The sequence below is a fragment of the Procambarus clarkii genome, chromosome 32, assembly GCF_040958095.1.
Source record: "Procambarus clarkii isolate CNS0578487 chromosome 32, FALCON_Pclarkii_2.0, whole genome shotgun sequence".
Lineage (NCBI taxonomy): Eukaryota > Metazoa > Arthropoda > Malacostraca > Decapoda > Cambaridae > Procambarus > Procambarus clarkii.
Window position 1 is genome coordinate 33,325,184 of NC_091181.1, and position 22,088 is coordinate 33,347,271.

Here is a 22,088-nt window from a genome sequence, read left to right on the forward strand (position 1 = left end):
CGGTAAAAGCTGACATATACATCTTCAAGTCTGCAAAGGCACAGACGGCTGTCAATCAAAGCACAGCAAAGTCAGTGCATCAAAAGGAAGGAGACTCGCCACAGCCGAGTGACAAACAGAAGGTATCTATCTCACAGCACTATAAGACCAGTGACGCCACCCCACAACGACGGCACACAATTGGAAGTTAGAAACAAATGAGGTAAGGAACTCATATTGGTGCGTGGCGAGGGCGGTAAACGAGTGGAACCAGCTTGAAACTGCGGTGGTGAAGTAACCATCATTCACAGCTTAATGAGCAAGTACGTCACTACTGAGGTGTCTCCAGATATTGAAAAAAAAAACTCCAGATAAAATGAACAAATCCACAAGGGTCGTGACGAGGGTTCGAACCTCCGTCCGAGAGGATCCCAGACGCTCCTTAATCGACTGAGTTACGACATGGTAAAAAGAATGGCAACCGGGAAATCAACTTGACCTACCACGGAACCTGCAGTCTCTCCGAGACACAAACCAGGTTTTTACACAATTCCCCCATATACCCGAGCTGTAAATAAGTTGTTCGTTCATTTGATGCATCACGCTATTGGGATTTCTGTGTGTAACTCCAGATACATTTGCTATAAGTTGGGGCTCTATTTATAATATAAACAATATGTACGGCCAGTTAAGCCATCCAAGAGCTTATTCAGTGAAAATGATAGAGTAAACAATGAGAATACACTGCTACACGAGGCTAGCCAAGTCATCAAACACTTAACACACAACTGAATGGTAACGTTTCCGTATGAACAACGTTTACGTGTCTGAGAAGGGTGAAGACCACCCGTGTGTGAACAGAAAGTTGGAATATCAACAAACTCTAAGTAAATTCATCTCAGTCGAACAATTAGGCGCCAAACCCAACGCTAGGCAAAATTTAGAAAATCTTTATTTAAATAGCGCAATCATGACATGGGAGCTGAATTAGGTACACCAAGAAGTGTATACAATTTAACGGTGTATATATACTAAGAGTTTACTTAAGTATTGGACTGCATTCAGGTCTGTTACATAGTGTTCCCGGTTTGGTTCCTTTTGATAATTACAGTTATGTTCAGATCTAAAGTTTACTTATCTGGTTGGTCGGTAAGCTCTTTTGTAGCCTTGAGAATCTTCCATATATTGATAGACTTTAATCCCAAGATCAAACCAAAATGGGCGCCGAAACGGTAAGAGTTTCCAGCAAGAGGAGAAGTGCAGGCGGCGTGCACGACCGTGATGATCACGCTGAGGGAGCAGGCCGTGGCGGCGGCGGCGTGCCTGTGGTCTGCGTCACGCTCCCTCCCCGCCACCTGCTGCTATATCTCTACCCACCCAAAACTATCACAGCTCCACACCAGAATTATATACACCCACTCCCTACCTCTCACGCTCTTCCCTATGTGGATAACTAGTGCAGACTCGCTCAAGACTCCGTAGATAAGTAACTCTCTTTAAAATCCGACTTAAAAAAAGCTTTTCCCAGAAGCGGAACATCGGGACCGGACTGGTAAATGTACACCTGGATATGGGAAAACTTGGTGCCGTGAAGGTTATACAAGCACGGGCTGCAAGTTAAGGTGAACCGTTTTGTATATAGGGCGATGCCATTGGGTTTTGATTATGAATTCTCATTCTCTTATTTATGAATACGATGCAATAAGTTTACATTTCCGTGTAAACATGTTGCTACAAGAGGTGGGCCAGTAATCTCACGTCCCAGCACCATCCAGCAGTGATCAACACATTCCAGCCAGCCCGTTCTCGCCAGCGTTCCCAATGTCAAGAACTGTCGTACAAAAAGTGCCTTAACCTAACCTACCAGAGGACTTACGAACAGAAAACGGGAAATTATGTAAATTTTGCGAGCCGCTACCACTTTCTAGTACAACAGTTTTTTATTTTAGGTAAAGTATACGTCAAAAATGCGACGTGCTATTATGAGAACGAGTTGATCCAGCAGTGACCAATGTGTGATGTTGACACCCTTATGTTTCATATTATTATTATTATTATTACGTACAATATAATTGAATAACGTTAAACTAGCGCTAGGAACGTAGATGCAAGGTTAAAGCTCCCATATTTACCCGGGGGGGGGGGGGGGGGGGAGAAACACCAATCAGAGTATCTCCAGTCTACCGTGGTGATCGCAACGGCTATAACAGCTCCCTTTTGATGAACTGTTATCGTATCCCAGCTGATGGAGTAACGGATGTAATTGTTTGCTGGGCAGCGTCGCATGACGGCCATGTGTGGGACTGGCGGCTGCAGCCATGTTTAGTGAGCTGTCGGTAGGTGCCGCCTGAGACGGGTAGAGGGCAACACAAGCAGCTGCACAGTCATCTACCCACAGAATTATATTAGACTTTATCAATAATCAAAACCGTGAACCATGATTAATGGTTTCCCTGTTGTAAAATAGTCAAACGTGGCTATTTTACTACAGGACTCTCACACAGGTAGCATCCATAACGCCATGTTTGGGGAAATGTGGTAATCACGGAGGGACTCGTTCAGGGTTGGTCCACCTGGACACTGACGCCGACAGTCGACGACCCAGACGGCTATTGGTCATTCCATAATCAGATGGTTAGACAATAGGCATCTGATATCAAAACTACTTAACCTAATCCAGTCCAATCTAGCAGCCTAGCCTAGCCTAGCCTAGCCTAGCCTAGCCCAGCCCAGCCCAGCCCACTATTAAGTAAATTTAATAGTATGATGTAAATGAGCAAAATATAACTGAATTATTAGATTATATATTATTGCTAACGTTTCAAAATATTAATCAAAGTACCCGGTTTGGCAATTTAAGAATTCTCGACGAAATAACTGGTGACGACTTATTACCTCAACTCGGAATCCTTTATTTGTAAACATTAAACTGCATCTGGCGATATCTCGTTCATGTTAAAAGCCGGCTACTTTATTTTTCAGCTATTTGATTCGCCTGAATTTATTTCCCGTCCTAGTTTTGTATCAACTGTAAATTTGCTAATGTTGGCAATCAGTCATTAGAATAGTTTATGTATACGGCAAACAGTTTGCCGCATACATGAACTAATACGGCAATAAATACACACATTGCCTAGTTTGTCAGGTAGATGCAACCCACTGTTGCAACTAACAAGCTAAGATATGCTAGGAGAGGCAAGTCAGTGTCTTACTACACCTGTGTGCAGTCTAAAGTAGCCTCGACGCTTCCTGCACCTTGCACTGTGGTCAGGTATCGTTGTCTAGATATTTTACTACAAGATCGAAAGTTGGTTTTGATCTTGCCCAACACACGAGATGAAAACAAAAGTTCCGACACCACCCATTAGTGACCATCAAGCTCACGCGATGGGTGACACTGCAGGGTGCCCCTGTCACGAAGAGTGAATGGTCACGAGGTCTTTCTCAGCCTCCAGAGCCTGTGACACAACAGGCTGGAGCCGGCTGGCATTGTCACAGTCTCCGCCGCTCGCCTCTGTCCACGTCTTTCTCCAACACGCACATTGTCTTGCGCTTTGTTAGGCTACGTGTACATTCTGACGCCTTCAGTGTGTGGTTTGGATCATTATTTGTTCCGCCAGAGCTGCTTGTCTGAGAATTAAATCGCCATTGAGCCCGCAGTTAACACGTTTGTTTGTAAATGTGTTTAAGATAGTTTCAGGTTAACATTTGTAATTGAAGTCCCCGTGGTGTGGTGGTTAAGACATCCTCCTGGCGTTTCGCAAGCGCTTTGTCCTTGGTAGGACAGACCGAAACGTCCTTACTTTCATTACGGGTGGGTGTGGGGGTATGAGTTCCTGTCGTTTGAAAGTTATCGAGTTTCTTCAATATCTTGCAAGATTTTGGTTTATTTATAACCAATTCTGGTTTACAATGTTAATTAACTCTGGTGATACACACACTTCACTGTGTACACTTTACAAAATTACTTCACATTTTATGAATACTGTTAACCTTCGGGAGTTCAATATAATTTACGTTATTGGTCTGGAGAGCAAGAAAAGGGGAAGAGACGAGATGATAGAGAGCGAAATGGCAGACACCAAGAGAGAGAGAGATGGCGAGATGCAAGTACCTTTCAGACAGTAAGCAGGTAACTGTCATATGGTAACCGTCTATAGTACTCTATACTAACTGATGACTGTCAAGCCACCCAAGAGGCGGGACACACACGAGTAGCCCGTGACCTACACTAACTTATGTTGACCAAACCACACACTAGAAAGTGAAGAGACGACGACGACGACGTTTCAGTCCGTCCTGGACCATTATCATGTCGATTGTGATAATCACAATCGACTTGATAATGGTCCAGGACGGACCGAAACGACGTCGTCTCTTCACTTTCTTAGAGTGTGGTTTGGTCAACATTTTTCAGCCACGTTATTGTGACTCCTTATCGGTTGGTTTTGTTGAAGATTTAGCTACACAGAACGAAATGTCCATGTAGCACGGGCTATGGTGAGCCCGTCCTCCTCGTTTGCATACACTAACTTATCAACGTATCGGCAGTAATTACCCGTCCCACACCACACCTCGCAAATACTCATGGCAAGTGACATCATTACTAGTTATTATTTATTATTATTATTAAATAAATTTAACATTTGAGAATAACCGAAAGTAAAATGCATACTTCAAGAATTCCATTAAGGCATGTTATAATGGAGTCGTGTTAAACTTATAAATGTTTTGGTGATACCAGAACAATACTCCAGTTTGCTCTGTTTATTCTGAACTATTTTTAAACTTTAAACACACACAGTTCACAATGAATCAGTCGTGAAATACAATGTGTAGGCCAGGCGCTCGGAACACTGATCTAGACACGCTGGCTTACACAACCAACGGCCAGAGTGTCAGGTAAACCCAGGCAAAAACCAATCACTGACAGTTGTTGTTATAGATTCAGCTACTCGGAACAAGTTGCACGTAGCACGGGCTATGGTGAGCCTGTAGTAGACTTACCTGGCACAGGAGCAGTGCCGTCTGGTGAACTGAATCACTGACATTTCCAGCATTAATTCATCGTAGTAAGGACGATGGTGAACAATAATCTAGTGATTGTGTTTCTTTGTTATGTTGGGCGCAATTTGGTAAGGGCGAGGATGATCATCCGGCAATATTGTCATGCCACAGCTCGGAACATATCTGCACAATACAGATTGGGAGGGCGCTCATTGGCGGGGAGTTTCGTCCTCCCCAACACCATATCACCATAGCTCGTGCTGCGATTTCCCCAGACAATAGCGTGAATAGCTGCCATATTCCGTGGTGAACACACCCTGTGCGTCAGGGCCGAGTGAGAGTGGGGAGGGAAGGTACGTCATGGTGCTTGCTCCAATACCACTAAACGAAGGTAAAAAACAGATCAATATTGAGGAAATCAATTGAATCCATGTGTGGGATTCGAACCAGTAACATGGGCACTCCCAAGCGAACGCCTTAACCAACCTGGTTAAGGTGTGCTCTTAGAAGTACTCATGTTGCCGGTTCGAATCCTGGACCAATTACCTGGAGCCGCTTGACTCCAATTGATTTTCTTATCGATATATCACGATTTCTTTGTGTAGATCAATATTAAAACCAGACTCGAAAGACTACCTTATTTTAGACTCGGGGAAAGACCTGGGTAAATACTGGTTTTGGAATAGGGTTGTAGATTTCTAGAATAAATTACCTGTTAACATAATAAATGAGGTACAGACGGATCTTTTCGACATTTGTCAAGTCCAACCGACGCCTCGCATTGCTCCCCCCTCTCACTCACTCGATGTTTTAGTGAACATCTCAGTGCTCAAGGAGAGTGAACATCCTCGTGGACTAGGGGAGTGACCATTCTAGTGAACGAGGAAAGTGAACATCCTGGTGCTCGGGTGGACGTGAGTACTCGGCCAGGGTGGAGTAACCGCAGTAAGTGTGTTAGTGCCAGAGAGAGCACCAGTCTGGCCCAGAGCACTGTGGCCGTAAAGACCAGCAATAAAGGGAACGCTTCTAACACAACGTCATCAGCTTCACCCAAAGAAAGAGAGTGAAAGAAAGAGAGTGACAGAGAGAGAGAGAGAGAGAGGGGGGGGGATCAGCTGGAGATAGTAATGGTGGGTGGTGGCAGTAGGGACCCCCAGGGGCCCCATGAGGGAGATACCCGCCGGCATTCTTCCCACAACCCCAGCCCCCAAACAACACTCCCCACCTGGGCCCCAGCCCCGGCCATCCCAGACAGCTGGGTCCTGAGGCAGTGGCCTCTATCACAACTCCGCTCACCGCTCTGTCACTGATGGTAAAGGTCCCTCTGCCACCCCCCGGGTAACCTACCATTCAGATGGTCAAGATCCTGTTAGTTCTTGCTGGTAGCAATAACCCTGCGGATCACATTGCCTCTATTGGTTCATACTAGTATTATTGCTACTCCTGCTACCTCACAACGCTGCTGCGTTATCTTTAATATTAATAATGATTTTTTTAACAATTACCGTAGGTCTAAATTAATGCTTCGCCCCCTGCTCTAAGTTTTACCTAATATTTGCACTTGATTAGTTATTTATAATGGCTTGTTGTTCCTGCTGCACCAACTATCACTCATCCGGTCCAGGCAAATGGCGTAATTACCAGATTATAATTACATGCCATCACTGACACAATTATACTGTACAGCTGCAGGGCTCAACAGGCGAAGTGTTGCTTCAGCTGCCGCTTTCAAGACGTGTGGCTGCAGGAGAGGGTCACCCCGGCCTGGCCACGGGCGCCAGAGGTCACCCCGGCCTGGCCACGGGCGCCAGAGGTCACCCCGGCCTGGCCACGGGCGCCAGAGGTCACCCTACAATCAACTGTCCAGTGTGATCATTACTTGTCTAGCGTTGAGGTCACTACACCTCATGGCATCAACTGTCCAGTATGCTCATTACTCGTCCAGCGTTGAGGTCACTACACCTCATGGCATCAACTGTCCAGTATGCTCATTACTCGTCCAGCGTTGAGGTCGCTCAACCCATTATCAAAACTGGAACATTACTCGCATATTCATTTAGTCATTTTCCCTCCATAAATGTCATACTTAGTCACACCAGTTGCATCCTTCAAACCACTAAAATAAAAAGTAATAAAAGCACATCAAATGCAGTTACTTAATCAAAGTAGCAGAGAGCTTATAAGGAGATGTGGACGTGAAGTGTGGAGGGGTGACCTCTCACTGTCATCCTCAAGACTGACACTTATCAGCAGGTGAGAGATAAGCAACATGACAAGACTTCTCAGGAACTGGTGCTTCTGGTTCTCCGGCCACACTGCTGCGTTCTTCTGCACATTGTTGCTTACCATGCAAGAGTATTTAGACTTTTATGATGCCGAGTCTTATCACTTCTGAAGCCATTGTTTTGGTGTTCAGCTTCACCACTTTCAATTATTTTGGTATAATGTATACTTATGAATGAATTATCATCGTGATGACTGTGATGGCCAACATGATGACTGTGATGGCCAACATGATGACTGTGATGGCCAACATGATGACTGTGATGGCCAACATGATGACTGTGATGGCCAACATGATGACTGTGATGGCCAACATGATGACTGTGATGGCCAACATGATGACTGTGATGGCCAACATGATGACTGTGATGGCCAACATGATGACTGTGATGGCCAACATGATGACTGTGATGGCCAACATGATGACTGTGATGGCCAACATGATGACTGTGATGGCCAACATGATGACTGTGATGGCCAACATGATGACTGTGATGGCCAACATGATGATTTAGTGATGGTAATGGTGATGGATGGTGGTAGTGGTGGTAAGGGCAGTAGTGGTGGTATTAGTGGTGATGTTAGCGGCTGTAATAGTGGTGATGTACTTAATTAACAATTTAATCTAGATCTTTACGACTCGCCTCCCAGCTTATTTGTGCCTGGAGCGTTGAATGTTAAGCCATTCTTGAGGTTGAACAAATCCACAAGGGCCGTGACGAGGATTCGAACCTGCGTCCGGGAGCATCCCAGACACTGCCTTAATCGACTGAGCTACGACAGGGTAAAAGTGGATTTGTTCCACTTGTGGAAATCCACAGATTTGTTGCCCTTTTGGATTTGTTCATTTGATGCATCACGTTAGTGTAACCTGTGTGTGTGTCATTCCTGAGGTTCTCGTTCAGAGCCATATCTTCGCTGGTAGTTGTGGATGGAGGCGGCTTCCACGGCGTATTACTTACGCGCATTCCACGCGGGACAATTATTTCCTTACGCTACTTCCGCGTATTGTCTCCACCTGTCTACGAGGACTTCTTGTCGTCTCTTCCTCTAATTTGAGTCTTGTTGTCCATCTTTACTTCCCCTCGAGGGCAGTGGCGGGGAGGGAGGGGGGGGGGGGGTGTGACCCCTACCGTTATGGTGGCGGGTGTGACAAAGGTGATCACTATGAACAAAGGTGATGGTGGTTGTGGTGACAGTGAAGGCTACCTTCCCTGGAGGTGAGGGAGGGAGAGAAACGGTAGGGAGGAGCGGGGGGGGGGGGGGGTGATGGAGGATGTGGGTTACGGTGATGTGGTAATCGTGTGGCAAGACCCAGATGTGGCACTGACCTTTAAACATCCCCCAGCTACCCCAACACACACACTATCAACATTAATAACCAATTATAATTGCCCAATGTTAACACTATCACTGCCACTCACTGTGGTCTCTGAAGTATGTTAAGAAGAGTTGTGGAAGATCAACATTAAATAAACATTAAATAATTAAGCTTCGTCGGGGGAATTCTGTGTCAAATGGTGGAAATAATTCAACACAAAAAAATCTAGAATCAGCCATTTTATATTATATATATATTCCGAATTAAGCAGCGAGGGCGGACTCTTGGATCACTGACCCCTGGAGTAATCAACGTCAGAGTCTCAACTGTACCTTGTTACCTCTAGTCCAACCAATTGGACTCGTCAACCAATTGATTGGAGTCCTAAATGGTTGGGTAACCTTCCTTCACTCTGATCCTCACAGCCCAGCTCCTATAATGTCACTATATCCCTTCTGTGTGTGCTATATTGTCATTGGATTTGGGCTTTCTCCTCGTAATTTCCATTTCCGTTATCTCTGGTTTGATATTCTGAAACACTCGCCTGGATGTACTTGCAGGGTCAAGGGGTTCCCTAGCCCCACCTTTTCCAATCTTGATTAGTTACTGCAATGACTTATGTTTCACGTTTCACGTGGTACTTCATCTTTTTTGTAGCCCATTTCACTTGTTCGTAGCTCCTTACACTGGTGTTTCCCGACGTCCCCCCCCCCCCCCGGCCTCCTGTGTCTCTGGCTTTCACGTGTGTCCTGTGTTACTGCTGTGTGAGCCCCGTCGGCCTCACCCACCACCTGCACCCGTACCTCGGGTCACACCCGTACCTCGGGTCACACCCGTACCTCGGATCACACCCGAGATAAGGTCACACATTAGCTGGGCGGAGCAGGCTGACGACCTGCTCCGCCAAGTCTTGCCTTATGCTCCCCGCGAGAGTTTACCAGCATACTTATGTAGGTCAGCTGTGCATGCTTGTGTACTAGTATGCGTGCGTTGGGAATTTCTGATGTCTAGTTTATAGGGCAGGGCTCAAGCTCCTGGAGACCCGTTTTTGTCCATTTACCGTATTTAAAGTCTGTAATGTCGATTTGTACACACAAGCTGGTCCTGCAGGCCGCTACACTCCTCTACACTCTTAAGCACACGTCCTCTCGGAGAACGAAAGAAATGTTCTTTATCCGGCTTTTCCTGGAAGTAATCCTGTCTTTTGTTTATCATTTGAACCTTTCAGTGTGGTTGGCTGTAAATGTGTGACCTGTGTATAGCTCGAAGCTTCGGTGACATCATCAATTTGGTATCATGCTTTTGAAATTCTTGTGACTTGTTGGTATCCTGAGGGGAAGGCTCCACTGTCCCTATGTATTCTAACTTGGGTGTACACATTGGAAATAATAGGCTTTTGTAATATATTTCCAGGCGGGAAAGTGTGTGTTCATCGCGTTTGTGAACTTTTAGGCCAAGCGAGTTGCACAACACTTGTACAGAGTGAACACTCACCTGCCCAAACGCCATCACCTGTGATACACCTTCAAGTGAGGTCAAGCCACCACTACCTTGTGGTGGTTCACACGGATCAACGTCCCGTCGGCCCGGTCTCTGACCAGGCCTCCTGGTTGGCCATCTGGTCAACTAGGCTGTTGGACGCAGTCTGACGTATGAATCACAGCCTGGTTGATCACGTACCTTTTCAGGTACCTATACCACGCCACACACACCACCCTCGCCTATCTTCCCAGCACTCTTTATCATATAACGCTTTGAAACTACTGACGGTCTTGGCCTTCACCACCTTCTCACTTAACTTGTACCAACCGTCTGCCACAGTGTGCTGGCCAGCAAGACATAAACAACAATCAGACACACGCCTGCCTCACAACAATGTACGCAGTTGTACACACAACCATTCCAAAAAAATATATGTTGAATGTCGAATATCTGGACTTGTTGTATACAACAAGGTGAACGGCCAGCGAGGCATGCTGACGTGCGGGTGTTCCTCAGGGAGGTCACCCGTCGCCGCCACAGCACCCAGGACAATTTCAAGGGTGGCTAATTTAATGCCGTTTCTACAACACCGTCAACACACCGTCGCTACACTCACAGGTCGCTACGCCACTACTGGCGCAACTACACACCGTAGCTATACACATGCACCAACTATTCTTATCGTAATTGACCACACTGTCATCCCGATATGCTGGAAATGAGGAGGTAGCTAAGGTTGATGGCATCACTAGCGGAGGCTGGACCGCGCCTGTGGATGGTGGCGGCTCCTGGCTTGATGGTCCACACTTGGAAACGTCTAAACACGTGACTCTAGACGGAATACTCTGCGAGTCAACACGAAAACAGCTATTTTATAATAAATTCTGTCACAGGTATAACAATTAGGTCGCAGAATCACCACAGGCGACAGAAATCTTCATATAACTAAGTCGATCTTCATACCAGGAAAATTTGAGGGCCCCCGAGCTACAGGGGCTGATCTCATCGTTATTTTTAAAATACTGAACAATTTTGAGGAAGCTGATTCCTATCACTTCTTTAATATACCAAATGTAACACAGACAAGGAGCAACGGCTTCAAGCTGAAGCAGCCACAATAAACCCATGGAACCGCCTACCCGCCGAAGCTGTAAATCCCAAAACAGCTTCAGTTGTTTGACTTTTGACAAACAGCCGGCTTCCTGTCCTCGTCGAGACCACTAGAGATGGTGGTCCTCAGATAAACAATTATTTGACCATTAGTTAATATCGCATCGATTAACCGCCAAAATAGAATAAAACAGGAGGCAATATGACTATGGTCCAGTAGCATCACAGGGTCCAGTGGTAGAGTCCAGCACTCTTTACACACACAGATCACACTAACGTGATGCAGCAAATGAACAAAAACAAATCTGGGATGCTCCCGGACGCAGGTTCGAATCCTCGTCACGGCCCTTGTGGATTTGTCCAGCACTCTTAACTCTCCTCGATCCTCTGGCCAGAAATGGGCGTCATAAACTAGTGAGGTGCTCCTTCGGGTTGTGTTTCCCACACTCTCACTCACCCCAAGCTGCTGCTACAAGAGGTAGCAGCATAAGTACGGGGGTTTACGGGCTCACCATAGCCCGTGCTACATGGGCACCTCGTTCTGAGTAGCTAAATCTGAAACAACAACAACAGTACGGGGAAAGGAAGTAATTAGGATATGATAAGAGCCCTCGGTGGCGCTGTTGTAACACACTCGCCCTGTGTTTCACAAGATACCTCGCCCAGGTTCGTAGCCGGGCAGGACTGACTGGCCGCCTATCCTTAACTGTACGTCTCTGCTTACCCCAACAGTGATTGGGTACCTGGTTGTTAAACGATTGGCGGGTCGTACTCCAGGGGAAACTAGTTCCCATTGATTACCATGATTAATGGGAAGGAAAAGCTCTCAGCCTGCTAACAGGAGTCAGCAGTCTTCTGTTCCTTTACCCACCTGCGACAAATTAATATAATGAACAGTGCATTGTAATACCACCAACAGTAAACACACGAATAATGTCTTGAAGATGATCTCCCAACACTGGGCGAGGTCCCCCCCCCCCTCCCAACACTGGGCGAGGTCCCCCCCCTCCCAACACTGGGCGAGGTCCCTCCCCCCTCCCAACACTGGGCGAGGTCCCCCCCCCCTCCCAACACTGGGCGAGGTCCCCCCCCCCCTCCCAACACTGGGCGAGGTCCCTCCCCCCTCCCAACACTGGGCGAGGTCCCCCCCCTCCCAACACTGGGCGAGGTCCCCCCCCCCCTCCCAACACTGGGCGAGGTCCCTCCCCCCTCCCAACACTGGGCGAGGTCCCCCCCCCCCTCCCAACACTGGGCGAGGTCCCCCCCCCTCCCAACACTGGGCGAGGTCCCCCCCCCCCTCCCAACACTGGGCGAGGTCCCCCCCCTCCCTCCCAACACTGGGCGAGGTCCCCCCCTCCCTCCCAACACTGGGGCGAGGTCCCCCCCTCCCTCCCAACACTGGGGCGAGGTCCCCCCCTCCCTCCCAACACTGGGGCGAGGTCCCCCCCTCCCTCCCAACACTGGGGCGAGGTCCCCCCCTCCCTCCCAACACTGGGCGAGGTCCCCCCCCCTCCCTCCCAACACTGGGCGAGGTCCCCCCCCCTCCCTCCCAACACTGGGCGAGGTCCCCCCCCCTCCCTCCCAACACTGGGCGAGGTCCCTCCCTCCCAACACTGGGCGAGGTCCCTCCCTCCCTCCCAACACTGGGCGAGGTCCCTCCCTCCCTCCCAACACTGGGCGAGGTCCCTCCCTCCCTCCCAACACTGGGCGAGGTCCCTCCCTCCCTCCCAACACTGGGCGAGGTCCCCCCCTCCCTCCCAACACTGGGCGAGGTCCCCCCTCCCAACACTGGGCGAGGCAGTGTGAGTGACGTCGCTGCCTCACCTGACCTCTGGCTTCCTCTAAGTGTTCCCAGCTCCACCAGGACCAGTCTCGCTTCCTCCTCTTAGTTCACGTACTTCCTCGTAGAAAGCCAGGTTCTATTTCTACGATATAAAATAATGAAATGTTCAAAACTCCATTTACTTTTCTTACAATTTAATTATTCTTTAATAGTAAGGTTTATAGGTCAACAAAATTATCTCATTAAAGAATGTCAAAACTCCTTTTCACAGTTGAAACAATGTTTATAACTCACAAAGCTTGATCAAAGCTTAGATGTTATGTCGGAAACATTGAAGTCTGGAACAGCGGTCAGGAGGAAGAGTGGAGCCTGAGTATGTGGGACGCTGCCAGTTACCTCACTGTACCGTTATGAACCATGTGAGGCAGGACTCTGCCAGCTACACCATGTGAGGCAGGACCCTCCTAGCTACACCTGCACCACGTGAGGCAGGACCCTCCCAGCTACACCTGCACCACGTGAAGCAGGACCCTCCCAGCTACACCACGTGAGGCAGGACCCTCCCAGCTACACCATGTGAGGCAGGACCCTCCCAGCTACACCATGTGAGGCAGGACCCTCCTAGCTACACCTGCACCACGTGAGGCAGGACCCTCCCAGCTACACCATGTGAGGCAGGACCCTCCTAGCTACACCTGCACCACGTGAGGCAGGACCCTCCCAGCTACACCTGCACCACGTGAAGCAGGACCCTCCCAGCTACACCACGTGAGGCAGGACCCTCCCAGCTACACCATGTGAGGCAGGACCCTCCCAGCTACACCATGTGAGGCAGGACCCTCCTAGCTACACCTGCACCACGTGAGGCAGGACCCTCCCAGCTACACCTGCACCACGTGAAGCAGGACCCTCCCAGCTACACCACGTGAGGCAGGACCCTCCCAGCTACACCATGTGAGGCAGGACCCTCCTAGCTACACCATGTGAGGCAGGACCCTCCCGACTACACCTGCACCACGCGAGGCAGGACCCTCCCGACTACACCTGCACCACCAACCATTACCACTCACAGATAATTAGGCTTCCTAATATTACAAAGATCTCTTGCCTCTACCCACATCTCCAGACGTCCCAGGACGGTGTTACCGGTTCTTCTACTCCTGTTACCTGTTCACCGGTTTACCCGTTGTTGCAATAACAAGAACTTTCCTGAGTATTAAATGTCAGGGCCAGGCGGGCTGGTCGCACCCTCGCTGAGAACTTACTCACGGCAAGGCAAGGCTTGAGACTGCTCGCTGTTAAGCCCTCTTACAGCTGTCACGTCTGTGCTGACATGTAAGCTTGCAGACGACGCTGCTCAAGCTTAATGTTTATCATTCTTAGCCCAACGGTAAGAAAGATGGGAGATAGATCACTTGCGTTCAACTATTGTCACGTTGGCTTCTTTTAATCGTTAATCGCACAAACCATTCGTTTATATCTGGACAAAGATTAATAAAGCATCCAAACATAGTTTTACCAAGGACCGCTCGTGTTTATTAAGAAATGTCAAGCCAGGCTTGACTTGTGAGAGCTTGGTCTAACAGGCTATTGCATGAAGCGGCCCGCTGGCCCACATGTCCACAACAGCTTGGTCCGTCCGGCATTTCTTAAAGATGTCCACGTTTGTTCCGGTAATATTTCTTATAGTCGCTGGCCAGTTGTAAACATATTCAAATACTTTGGCCTTGAGGTCCCACTCTTTGGTCCCTTTGTAATCAGACTCTGTCGTCAGTATACAGAGAGGCTCAGAGACCACTAAATAGTTAACATGGTTCAAGTAATCACTAACTGTGGCCTTTGTTTATAAGGACGGGCTGCCTTATCACATCTTGGGGCAGTAATGGTTATATCTGACCTGACGTACAATAACATAAATAAGAAAACGAACATTGTGGAAAATAGTGAGCCAAGACTTTACGTAAGTGGAAGAGTCAACACCACAGGTTCGGTTCACAATTTATATTATGGTGAAGCAATAATATAAATGCTCACATACGTACTTAAAATACAAATAATCGCCAACAGACTCTTAATACCTAACCTAACACACGCCTAGCTATACATAAAACGTTTATGTATTAGAATAATAATTTATAAATGAGAGCAAACTAATTTTTAATACACCGTATGTTAAAATTGATGAATGCGTCTGGGAGAGGACGGCCGCTGCTTTAACCAGCCTAGTGTGAGGACGGGTTGTCTGGGGAGGACGGCTACTGCTTTAACCAGCCTAGTGTGAGGACGGGGTTGGGAGCCGTAGGAATCCAGGAAGAGCAGAGCCAAGGTGGTGGCAAGGGACCTGCAGTGACTTGTAACATTCAGCCACTGTAGTGATGCCTGCTTAATACTTCTCAGTTTCCTACCCATAACAATCTCGGATGCCGGGCTTTTACCTTATGTTTTTAAACATTTTACTAAAAGAAATAAGAAATTAGCTAGAAAAAATAATTTATTGCGATATTCATACCGACTTGATTAACACTGAATAACCCTTTACACTGACTTATTATGCTCTCTTTCACGCGAAATAAGATCCTCTCCGTAATAACAGTCTTCCATAATTATATTTAACACCAATGTCAAACTTGTGAAGGTCACCGTCTCCAGCGACCACGACGCAGACAGGAAGCCGCTGGCGTCTCCATGATGCCTACACTCCTAAGGAATTTTTACAACTATTTTGACGATAATTTGTATTTGACTATAATTCAGCGAACATTTCCTGCTACCCTTCGTAAATGGCGGCTAACATTATTAATTTCCTGTCTCGCCTCAGTCAGTGATGTGATGCCTTGGTTATTGTTGCAGCAGTGAACGCTGTCTGGCGCACAGGTTTGGTTATTGTTGCTGCAGTGAACGCTGTCTGGCGCACAGGTTTGGTTATTGTTGCTGCAGTGAACGCTGTCTGGCGCACTGGTTTGGTTATTGTTGCTGCAGTGAACGCTGTCTGGCGCACAGGTTTGGTTATTGTTGCTGTGGTGAACGCTGTCTGGCGTACAGGTTTGGTTATTGTTGCTGCAGTGAACGCTGTCTGGCGCACTGGTTTTTGGCGGTTTTTCTATCTTTCCCCTCTCCCTGCCCCTATACCATAATTTACACCTCCACCCCCAGCACAGGCTTACTCTCTCGTGACGCAGTTGTCGCAGAGGATCCAGTAACAACAGCGACCAAGGCTCTCCAAAATCTAGTATACAAGTAAAGATCTATTTTGAAGGCATAATAATTAAAGGAAGAGTTGCCACAGTGTAGGTAGATGTAACAGCAGCGGGAGAAACGAAGACCACAAGAGACCTTTCGAACGCAGTGTTTCCCTGAGTAACTGATCACGAGGACACATTAAAGTGTTTGGTGAGGTGTGGAACTCTTTCTGGGGGATGTGAACCTTTAAATAATTGACTGTCACACTGATGCAGCATCCGCTCCTGTGTCAGGTAAGTTACGGGGTCACCATAGCCCGTGCTATTTTGAACTTGTTCCGAGTAGCTGAATCTATAACAACAACGACACGCTGATGGTGTCACTTAACTTCACAACAGTTACAGCAAAACGCCAAAAAAATAGCAGTGACGGTCAAGTGCAAATTCCTGACAATTAACAGGAAGCACAGACGCACCGGAAAGAATATGGGAACAACACGACAAAAGCAGACAAGCCGCGCCTTGCTGAGGGCGTCAAGCAGAACGGGAGCAAAACTACTATTCACACGACTATTCTCCTGAACATTGCGCGGGAAATAAAGAGCGGCCACAGTGGTCAAGTGACGTGGAGGGTTAAGCAGGATGCCCAAGAGAGGAACCTCTGGATGCAACGTGTCAAGGCAGCAACAGGAGTCAAAATAACTCGTCACGTGGAGTGGTCGGTACTGCGACCGCCTCTCTTCTTGCAGGGTTGGCGTTGGAGTCTCGATGCCCCAAGTGGATGGGCGCCGTTCCTTCGCTCCTTCCTGATAACCCAGCTCCTTGTCCTCGTATCAGTTCCAAGTGTAGAGAGCATGTCGCAATCCATTCTAAGTACTATAAAGTAACACTCTCTTAGCTCTTCATCCTGATAATTAACTTCCCATACCTCAAGTGAAAAAAGACAGACTAAAAATACGAGTAGGAGACAGGGACCACTTTGATGACATGGATATGTAGTACAGGTCAAAGGCAAGAACCACTTGTAATGACCAAACCACACTACAAGATTAGATGACGTTTCGATCATTCCTGGACTACCATCGACTACATCATGGTCCAGGACGGACCGAAACGTCGTCTCCTCATCTTCTGGAGTGTGGTTTGATCATCATGTCTTCAGCCACGTTATTTGCGACTCATCTTCTGCAAACACTTATAACCAAAGGAAGACAGTCAAATACAGGAAGTTCTTGGCACAGGCATAAGTCGGTACAGGATGTGATGGAATATAGAAAACATTCTTAAAAGGTTGATTATAGATTCATTCCCCAGCAAAAAGACAGATGACCCAGCCATGACAAGAGAACAGGCGTAAAAGCCATAAATAAGAAAGCATGGAGAATGCACATGGAAGGCAGAACAAGCAGGACAGCAACACATACACCAACACGATGACAGAGAGGGGGACACACAATGTGTACGTAGCTCCTCAAGTAAAGGACCAATGCAAGCAACTAATCATAGTAGGAACATGAATGATAATTAGAAATGTTTTGACCGCAGCCGTCTCGGTCTCCATGCCAGGCTTATCGCCAAAAAATAAACATTACAATTAGTAATACATACACTAGTATACAGCAATACATAGCAGGTGGTTGGGGGAACTACACACACTACTGGAAAAATAAACTAGACATGCACCTGCTTCATTCTTGATGATGGGTGAAGCGTGGTGGGTGAAGCGTGGTGGGGTGGAGTGGAGTGGGCCGTTGGGTGCAGTGGGCCGGTTGATGTGGGTCAGGGTGTGGGCACCTGCGCCCCCGGACACACCCACACACAAGGCTCCCCCCCCCTGCTTCTCCACACATTATAACGGGTCCAGATTATCTTAGTCACCTCTCGTCTGTCACCACTATAACTACGTGCATCTAGCACCACCTCAAGATGAAAACATCACGAGTGTGAGTGTGTGTGTATTTACTATTTGTGCCTGCAGAATCCACCTATTAGCTCTTGGACTCTGCCTTTCTAACCGATCTACACACACAACGTACACATGAGTGTGTTAAGTGAGGGGGAGAGAGGGAGAGGGGGGAGAGGGAGTACGTATACGGACCCACAGTAAACCCACTTCCCAGTGGGTAAAATATCGGAGACCACCGTCCAGTCAGTATCATCAACGATTCAAGGTCGAACAGCCGTCACTCCTGGATACCGAGTCTTGTTCAAATTTTAAATTTAAATTTTGCCCCGAGGGGCGAGTTTATTGGGCAGCGCCACTCATCTTGTGAGTGAACATACCGCCATAGCAGAATGTACAACACTCTCCAATAGGAAGAAAACCCGCTGGGTTGTTCATCCTGTCACTTGTACCCAGACACAGCTGGGACTTGCTTAACTGTCTCAAGTGAACAGCTCCTCAAACAAGATTAACATTTATCAACCCTTAAAAGCTTACGTTATCTTGCGGGTGCAAAATGGGGAAATCTTTTAAGAACATTATCAATATTTGACAAAGTGTTTTCTTAACTCAATGTGGGGTTTATTATTCTACACATATTCCTAAGGTTCTTACAGTTTCGAGGTGGTATCTAGTGATCCACAGTTCACCCTTCCACTAGGGGCACGGCTGGTTTCTAAGTGAGGTTATTGCTAGTTTCCTTACAGGTATTAGTAAACTCAACGAAAAAAATACCGGCCTATAATTCGTACCTCATCCGGGATGCGACGGTACTCGTGGAACACCATTTCGGCCCCCCTGCGTGACTGAGCTAAATTACACGCCACAGAGAAGTAAGATAACAAGAGCCAACACAAGAGTAATGAGAGAAAAAAACATGGCCGCAGGTATTAATGAGAGGGAGGGTAACGGTCCGGCTCGGCGGCAGACCCGCTTCTTGCAGCAGGCAGGCCACCTAGCTGGCCCCGTCACGGCCTTGGACCAGGGAAGTGCAAGAAAGGCTCCGGGGCGACTCGCCCTCGCCGGCCCTCCGGGGCGGGCGACTCACCCACGACGGCCCTGCGGGGCGGGCGACTCACCCACGACGGCCCTGCGGGGCGGGCGACTCACCCACGACGGCCCTGCGGGGCGACGACTCGCCCACGACGGCCCTCTGGATTTTCACCCATACTGGCCCTTTAAGAGAGGAGTGTTGCGGAAATACAGACTCCAGCCACACTATTACAACCGAATCAATGTATAAATGCAACAGAAGAGCAAGGATGTGGCAAACACGAGACACGTACAGTCCTGTGATCTTGCACAACTGCAACATGATCCACGCTGCTGTTCAAGCTTTACTTTAGCGTCCTTCTAAACCCTTGGTAAATTACTACTGCATTTAACCCAACCCTCTCGCATGGACAGAAATGACAGCAACGTTATAATTAATTTAGTTGTTAGTAGATTTAACAAAAAATTAGTAACTAGTAACAGTTGGCTGATTGACAGCCGAGAGGCGGGCCAAAAGAGCAGAGCTCAACCCCCGCGAGCACAACTAGGTGAACACACACACCAAAACAATATTACAACCAATTCACAAGTTACATCACAAGGTTATTTCCTTTGAGAATAATTATCTTACCGAGAATGCAGAAGAGACGTGAAAATATATGGTAACCCTGACATTCCATGACTCTCAAGGGTGTATGAATAACGAAAGATAATCCCAAGACACTCAAGAGTATATGAGTGACATTCCAAGACACACACTCTGAGCCGTACGCAACAAAACTAAAATACGATTGACGGAATCATCTACGTGATCAACAGTAGGCCGAAAATGTTCACATGCTGCAGGATATAATATTAATAATTCAATATCCTACCCACGTATGTACATCCGTCGGATTTAAATATTTTTATTTGGCAATAAATTTTCTAAAAGGAGACGCTTGGCATACACAAACATACAAAGTTAATACTAAACAAACACTAAAATACGAGGGCGAGCTTCATAAAACAGCGAGATTGCCAGAGTATGGATAGACTATAGGATGCAACTAGCGGCGACACTTGTGTCACTAGTCTGGCAATGACTATTGCCAGTCGGTAGGTACCCACCACTACTGGAACTGTGGGGGGGGGGTCGTTGTGTAGGGTGCGAGGGCCACATCAGGCCCTTCCCCCCCCAGCACCACACGACGGGCTAATAGCTGTGTGGACAGCGCTCTGGACTCGTAATCCTAGGGTCCGGGTTCGATCCCCGGTGATGGCAGAAACAAAATAGGCAGTTTCTTTCACCCTGATGGCCCTGTTACCTAGCAGTAAATAGGTACCTGGGAGTTAGACAGCTGTTACGGACTGCTTCTAGGTGTATGGGGGGGGGTAATTAGTAACAGTTGATTGATAGTTGGGAGGCGGGCCGAAACAACAGAGTCCCCGCAAGCACAACTAGGTGAATACTAGTTGTGCTTGGGGTGGAGCACAACCCCCTCTCAGCACCACACAACTTAATATTGCACAACTTAGCACAACTAGGCGAGTACAAGACCCCCACCATACAGCACTGAGAAACGATACGAGGACAAGGAAGGAGGGCAGGAACTGTGCCCGACCACTTGGTTACTGGGGTCCAAGTGAACGCCGACGCTGTAAGATACAAGACCGTTGTATGTATATGACCTGTCCATGTAGACGGGACTTACCAGAGTACCTTAGCACTGCAACTCTCGCGTTCCCTCCAAAACTGGGTTTATAAACAAATTAATTCTCGCAACTGCTGGTGACACACGTCCATTCTCTTGTTATTTCTCTGAACTTGTGTCATATAGTTACATTCTACAGACATTCAAGACAATTCGTCGATGGTATGGCGGGTGAGTGGGAATGATCAGGGTCCTTAGTGGCGAGGTAGCATTGGTTGGTGACGTGAGGTAGGCTAATGAGGTGGGTTTAATGGGGGTGGGTCCGTGAGGTGCGGCGGAGGCGCGGCCCACACCAGCAGGCCTGGCCCTCATACCCGGGGTATGAGTCAGAACCAGGGAGGTCGTCCCACTTACCCAACACCTTCCATCTTATTCACTTTTCTATGGTAATAGTAGTGTTAACATCACTCTGATTACTACCTTGTATTTCTACTACACTGTGGTGCCCCCACACCCCCTACACTGTGGCAGCCCCCACACCCCTACACTGTGGCAGCCCCCACACCCCTACACTGTGGCAGCCCCCACACCCCTACACTGTGGCAGCCCCCACACCCCTACACTGTGGCAGCCCCCACACCCCTACACTGTGGCAGCCCCCACACCCCCTACACTGTGGCAGCCCCCACACCCCTACACTGTGGCAGCCCCCACACCCCTACACTGTGGCAGCCCCTACACCATAAACATGACCCAGCTCTGTATAACCTACTTTAGCCTACTTTATAACCAATACTACAGTGTTGGTCTTCGTTTCTCCTACTGCCAAGTTTCTGATAAACGACAAAACATAAGACAATACAAATGGTAACAAATAATGATAATATATGGGAGAGGTAAAGCTGGACAAGAACTAGGAGAGGATAGCACCTAGAGGCCCACCGTGACCCAGTCCCCCTCTGCCATAGGCTACAGCGAAACTACTGTTTTACAGGAACCAGTTTTTGCCCTTAGTCATGACCTTCGCGTCCTGGATGACCAGCATAGTAGCGGGTGACCCGGATCATTATACTAATAATTCATTGTGTCGGGGGGACAGGAAGCCAGAGTGTATTCATACACATTTGGCTTTTATCGAGGTTCCCCTCCAAGGTCGAATTACTGACCCCGCCCAGGATGCAACCCTATAACAAGTTGACTAACTCCTGAGTACCTACTCACTGCTAGGTGAACAGAGGCATTAGGTGAAAGGACAATCATTTATGTCCCGCCCGGGATTCGAACCCGACGGAATTCTCGAGTGTGCGTCGAGAACGAACCCGAATGTACTACTTGACCCCGATAGTACCTTAGGATTATACCTTAGTTATATGCA

At 47.9% G+C, this 22,088-nt stretch overlaps 1 protein-coding gene across 2 annotated transcripts in view; it reads right to left on the minus strand.

Moving 5' to 3' along the window:
- Positions 1 to 22,088, minus strand: part of LOC123759396 (atrophin-1) — a 34,518-nt gene that overhangs the window by 11,851 nt on the left and 579 nt on the right. The gene's annotated exons all lie outside the window — the stretch shown is intronic.